Source organism: Octodon degus, unplaced genomic scaffold, assembly GCF_000260255.1.
Source record: "Octodon degus isolate 3935 unplaced genomic scaffold, OctDeg1.0 scaffold00063, whole genome shotgun sequence".
Taxonomy (NCBI): domain Eukaryota; kingdom Metazoa; phylum Chordata; class Mammalia; order Rodentia; family Octodontidae; genus Octodon; species Octodon degus.
The window spans coordinates 3896921-3903602 of NW_004524639.1; positions in this window are offsets into that span (position 1 = coordinate 3896921).

Sequence of the window (6682 nt, forward strand, 5' to 3'; positions counted from 1 at the left end):
AAGATCTGAAACTCTGTCTTCACATTCACTTAAACGGTTTTGCAAGCTTGTGATTGAGGCTTTATGTTCCTCTATATCTCTTTGACTCTGCTACATGCAATCTCTTTCTTTCCTGTATTGCTCATTCAAGGTATCCATCATTTTTCTAATCTCTATTTTTTATCAATATCTTCTTTAGAAGCAGTTATAAATTCTTTTACTGCAGTGTTTTCTTCAGATTGGGTTTCCTCCCTATGTTTCTGTATTTGATTATTTACTTCAGATGCTATGAGTTCCAAGAATTCTTTTCTTTTCTTTTTTTTTTAAGAATTCTTTTCTTATTTCAGGAAAATATTCCACTCTGAGTTTCTCTATACCTTTCTGCTGTTTCTTGTTTACTATCAACTCTATTAATCCATACATTTGAGCTGAGCTAGTAGAAAAGAATTCAGCTCTGAGTTCCTCTATAACTTTCTGCTGTTACTTATTTACTATCGACACTATTAATTCATACATTTCAGCTGTGCTAGTGTCCTCTGCACTTGTTCTGGGTGGGCATTGTGCTTCCTCCATATGTTTCTGCATTTGATTCTTTAGTGCAGATGTTATTAATTCATGGATTTCTTTTTTCATTTCCAATCTGAGTTCCTCTATACCTTCTGCAGCTGTTTCTTTATTTCAGAAGCTGTTGATTCATTGCTTTCAGCTGTGTGATTCCCAATTTGATTTGTGTTAGTGTCCTCTGCACTTGTTATGGGTGGGCTTGGGGTCTGAGATTGCATTTTGTTCCTTCTCATTGTCATTTTGTGCAGCACTGTCTTCTGACCTTTGTTGTAGAGCTTTGGTGCAGTTTTGACCTTAACACCTAGTGAAATTCAAGTGCAGATCTACAGTTTGGATTTATCCAGCTGTGCCTGGCTTGGGTCTGGCTGCTGTGCTCAGCTCCTTCCTGCTGCTGCCCTTGGGAGTGATCCTGTTTTGCCCCTCTGGAAAGATGTTCTGCTCCTGGACTAACTTGGTGAATTTGTCCCCTTCTCTCTCTGCAGGGATTGCAGCTGAAGGGTTACACACCAGGCCTGTATGCCAGGCCTGAGCTGAGTCTGGAGGGGACAAGGTGGAGTAGGAGGGAGAGGAAGCTCTCCAACACATTCACCAGGCCTGGGCTAGGGCTGGATCTGGGAGTCCCCAAAATGAGGCAGAAAGTCTCACTGGGAGGATGGCGTGGGGGAAGCGGTGCTGCGGAGTGTTGGGGGGTGTCTCAAGTGAGTGAAAGAGGGTCTCACCCATGCTGCCCCTGGGGTGGGACCAGCAGGTCTCACAGGTACAGGGTAGCTGGAATCTCTCCCACACACTCACCGGGGCCTGGACTAGGACTGCATCTGTTGGTAAGATTTTTATTACATTTTTACTTTCATTGACCGATATCAGATTATTTTGAATTTTTCTATTTTCTTTATTCAGCTTTGATAATTCATACATCTCTACAAAAATCTTCATTTTTCAGTGTTTTCCATTTTATGAGAGGAAATATTTTCAAAGTAGGTATTGATGATCTTCTAAAGTTTGACAGGTTTTGTAGTGATTTCAAATTTTTGTTCCTCATTGCATAAATTTGAGTCTTTCTTTCCTTCTTTTTTTAAAATAAGATTGGCTAAAGGTTTTATCATTGTAAGGGGTTTCTGCAAGGGGAAAAATGCAATACAGGACACATTTTACAATATTATTTTATAATGAATCACCAAAAATATCATATACAACCTGTGCAAGAAATTGTTCCACACACTAAAGACCAAAGAATCCAGCTGAGGGCCTGGATCTTAATATCCTTCATGAGTTCAGATGAAAACCTAGAGCTTATAGCAATGCCTCCCACAAGTTCAACTCGAGGCATTGAGCCCATAGCAAAGTCTTATGCAGACTCACTTCAGGGATCTGTGCTGTAAGGGCCCAAAGGTCAGTGGTGGGAGCTAGGAAATCTATGCCTGCTGGATGAAGGGTCTGTGCTAGCAGGCTGAGGGATCTGAAGTGGAACCAGCAATCAATGCTCAAGGTAAGTACCAGAGATCCCCCAAACATACCACAGTCATCCTCAGCAACAGTGAGGTGCCAAGCTTCTCCAGCGATGAGGAAATCTGAATTCCCATCAGGAAAGTCAATGTGACAAGCTTCTTGAGGCTGAGCAGTGCACCATGTTCCCATTTAGAGCCAGAAAATGATACTGAAGATGGGGACCAGGGCTCCCCAAGATGAATCATATTCATTCTCAGTGAAAACAAGGTCACAAGCTCCTCCTTAGACAAGAACATCCAAGTCCATTTGGAAAACTAGAATGACAAGGTCACCCACCAGAACAGCCCAAGAGAACTAGTAGCTTCCAACAGCTCCCACAGCTTCTTCAAAATCATCCATAACAGCACCTTCTTTAGTTCGGTCTCTTATGCTGTTGGCAACAATCCTCAGGTGGGCTCCCTACACCTAGCACTGCTCTAATTTAATTCAACTTGGTGTAAGAAGTTGACCACCAGTTAGAAATCCACTACAGGCATTTAATTTTATTTATTCCTTCAAAGAACCAACTCTTCAATTTGTTAATTGTTCTTTTTTAAACAATACAAAATGGTAAAAAAACAATCATTAGAAGTGATACAAAATTTCATTAAACAAAGTAATAGGAATTTAATTCATTAATTCTTTGTATTGTTTTCTCTATCTTCGTTGAGGTAATTTGTTCTCTGATCTTGATAATTTCCTCCTTTCAATGGGCTTTGAGCTTAACTTGTTTTTCTTTTTCTAAAAACTTGTGTGACATTCAATTGTTTATTTGAACTCTTTCTGTTTTCCTGATGTGAACATTTACTCCAATCAATTTCCCTCTTAGGATTGTTTTCATTGTGTTCCACAGGTTTTAATATGCTGTACCTTCATTTTCATTTAATTGTAGATATTGTCTAATTTCATTTGTGACTAATTGGTTGTTCAGGTGGTGCTGTTAATGTGCATGCATTTTATGGAGTTTTTTAGTTTTCTCTTGCCATTAATTTCCAATTTCATTGCTTCAATTTTTTGCATTTACTTAGTCATGTTCCATGGGCTCATATATTGTCTATGTTAGAGAACATGTGACATGCAGCTGAGAAAAATATGTATTCTGATGTTGTTGACTGGAACACAATGAACAGCTACTGAGTTCATTTGTTCACAGGTTTTGTTCAGTTCTAATATTTCTTTGCTTATATTTTTGTCTTGTTTATCTATTTGTGATAGTGAGGTATTAAGGTCACCCATTATAATTGTGCTATTGCTCATTTGATTTTTTCATTTGTATTCATATTTGTCTTATATATTTGGATGCTCCCATATTTGATGTATATATTTTTATGTGGTTATTTCATCCTCTTTACATTTCTCTAAAAAGTATGTAAGGACCTTTTTTTATCTCTTTTGATCATTTTGGTTTGAAGTTCACATCATCTGCAAAGAGAATAACTATCTCTGCTTTATTTCTGGTTTCCTGATGCATGGAGTACTGTTTGCTTTCATTTGACTTTAGTCTATGAATTGTTTTAGTTCAATGTGTTTCTTTTATATACCATGTTGTTGAAACTTGTTTCTTTTTATTTTTTATTCATTTTAATGAGAAAAATAGCACTGAAATAGTTTCAAAAGAGGTTAGGAGGGCAATTACAAGAATTAATACACTGTATATTGTTGTCTTTGTAACAGTTATTCAGAGGACAAGATGCAGACAAGATATCTTGTCTAAACACTATTAGTTCAAAACTTTCTCCTCATTGAACTAAGAGAAAGTATCTGTATATTTATGCTATTTTGTATATACATATATATATATATTTATATATTTCACTACAAAATCGTTCTTCATTTATGTTCTCCTTTTTTGTTTTGTTTTGTCAGATATGGGTGTTCTGTTGTTAGAGAAACTATTTTGAGAACTCTTTAGAGGACCTTTTCATACCTGATGCCAGTTCAACTATTGTTGTTACTTGAATCCAGCAAAATAGCTCAATATAGTACAAAAGTCCGTAGTAGCAGTGGGTTGTCAGCAGAACTGGCAAATATCTGAAGTTGTTGACTTGAGCCTTTTACAGCTCAGCCTTATACAGCTCAGCATATTAATATGGCATTACTTTCTATACCTTGTGGTTATACTTTTCTGCTGGATGGTTAAGATCTTGTTTCTTTATCTAGTCGCCAGTCCATTTCTTATGATTGCTGAATTGAGGCCATTTACATTGATGGTTGTAACTGATGTTTATTGGCTATTTTTGTCGTGCTATTTTCCTGCTGTTGTTTCCCTGCATTTTCCCTCTGTTTAATTGTTTGCTTTGTTTGGTAGTTTCTTTATGTTATTGCTCTTGAAATTTTGGTCACTGTTATCTCTGTCTAGAATATCTTTCAGAATGTCTTTGTAGTGTTGGTTTGGTAGTCATGAATTTTCCTAAGTTGTTCTTTGTCATGTAGGTATCTTATTTCTTCATTAATTTTTGAAAGATAGTTTTGCAGGGCACATAATTCAGTGTTCACAGTTGTTTTCTTTCAGTATTTGAAATACTTCACACCCTGCAGTTCTTAAGAATTTGTGTTGAGAAGTCTGTCATGATTCTGATGGGCTTTCATTTATAGGTGATCTGTTTCTTTTCCCTAACAGATTTTAATAATCTGGCCTTGTTCTGAATTTCTGCAATCTTGATTATTAAATGTCTGGGTATAGATTTATTTATTTTTATATATTTTTATTTTTATTTTGTTGGCGGAACCGGGGATTGAACTCAGGACCTTGCGCTTGCCAAGGAAGCACTTATTCCACTGAGCCATTTCCCCAGCCCCTGGGTATAGATTTATTTTGCTTATGACTAGTTGGAGTTCTACATGCTTCATTTATTTTTATGTCAGATTCTTTTCCCATGCTTGCGAAACTTGTTGCTGTTGCTTTTCTACACAGTTTCTTTATGTAATTTTTGGGGACTCCTGCTTTTTTGATTGACACCAATGAGTCATACTTTATTTATTTTTTTGCATCATCTTTCAGCTGTTGAACTCTTATTTCCTAATCTTTTTTATTTTTAAGATATTTCCTTTCATGATCACTAGCAATGATCATGTCTTGAAGGTGTGAAAGTGTGTCTTCTGCTTCACTCATGTGGTTTGGCCAGCTTTCAATGGAATTTTTAATTTATTGGATATCTGTTTAAATCCATTTCATGCATTCTCTTTTTTTCCTATATTGATCATTCATGGTTTCCATCTTTTTCCCTATCATCATCTATTTTTTAATCTACCTCTACTCTGGACTTGCTGAGCAATTCTTTTATGAATGTTGACATTCCTTTTGACATAAACAGGGTACTGTTCCCAGTCCCCTGCACCTTTGGCTCCTCCCAGGCCTTGCTCAGCTTTCTGTGTTCCGCTTCCACTGGAAAGGCTTTGCCCTCTCAGGTCACTGTTGCAGAGTGGGGTGGGATGCTGTGATGAGATCTGGTCCTCTGATCCTGCTGTTACAGTTCAAGGCTGCTCAGCCCCAATTTTTATTCCTCTCACAAGGTCAGACCCTAACTTCCCATTTGTTCATTCACAAGTTCCATTGCCAGTGTCACTGGCCTCTGCTGGAGTCTGTCACTTGTTCTAGTGAGATAAGGGGTGCTGGGAGGTGCATTTCTGCTCCTGTCCTTACAAGCATATGAATAGCCTATGACTGCATATTCCTGAGGTGCAGGACTTTCTCACTCCCTGTGCCTTTCTAACCACAAGTCATGGGGTAGGGCCTAGCTGTTCTCATGCCATGCATCCCTGCAGTCTTATTCCTGGTGTTCCAGGTCATGCTCTGCTGCACAAAAGGAAAGGGAAGAAAAGAAAAATGAAAAGAAAAATAACTAAAAGGAAACTGGCTGATCATTAGCTGCAGAGAAGTTCTTGTTGGCAGAATTTATTGCTTGATTATAGCATCTTCTGGTTGAAGGAAGGCAGAAGAGACAATGGACCTTATATCTCAGGTATATCCTATATGAATCCATTTAGCCACACTCATTTAGTATGTTGTTGTTGTTGTTGTTGTTGTTGTTGTTGTTCTTCTTCTTCTTCTTCTTCTTCTTCTTCTTCTTCTTCTTCTTCTTCTTCTTCTTCCAATATTCCAAGCACAGTGGGCAGTTGTCCTCATGTGATTATTGTCCTACTGTGGTGACTAACTGGCAGTTGTGTGGGCTGGACAGTCCTTTATTATGTTTTGTTTGATCTATTTGTCTCTTATGTGAGAGTTTAGTTTTCAGGGTGTATGTCCTTCCCCTTTTTTTCTGGTTGCCTGGGCTTATTTGAATTTCTCTGAGTAGTTCTGAATGAGACTTCTTTTCTATTAAGCCATGTTGTGTCCCCATCCCTATTACTTTAATTTCTTGAAGACTATATAGATTCTCTGACATGAAAAATCCAAAACAGAAGTGTATCAAATATTGAATTAAAAGATGCATAATAGGAAACATGGGTATATATTGTTTACAAAAGGTAAGGGGACCAAGACATGGTGAGAAGGGATGGGAGAGAGGGGAAGGAAATGAGGAAAAGAATTAAAATGTATCATATACACGCATCAAGTCTCTGTGATAAGTGAATTCATTATGTATTACAAACGTAACAAAAAACATAAAATTTAATGATTAAGACTGCTTAATTTAAAAAATTATGGAAATTT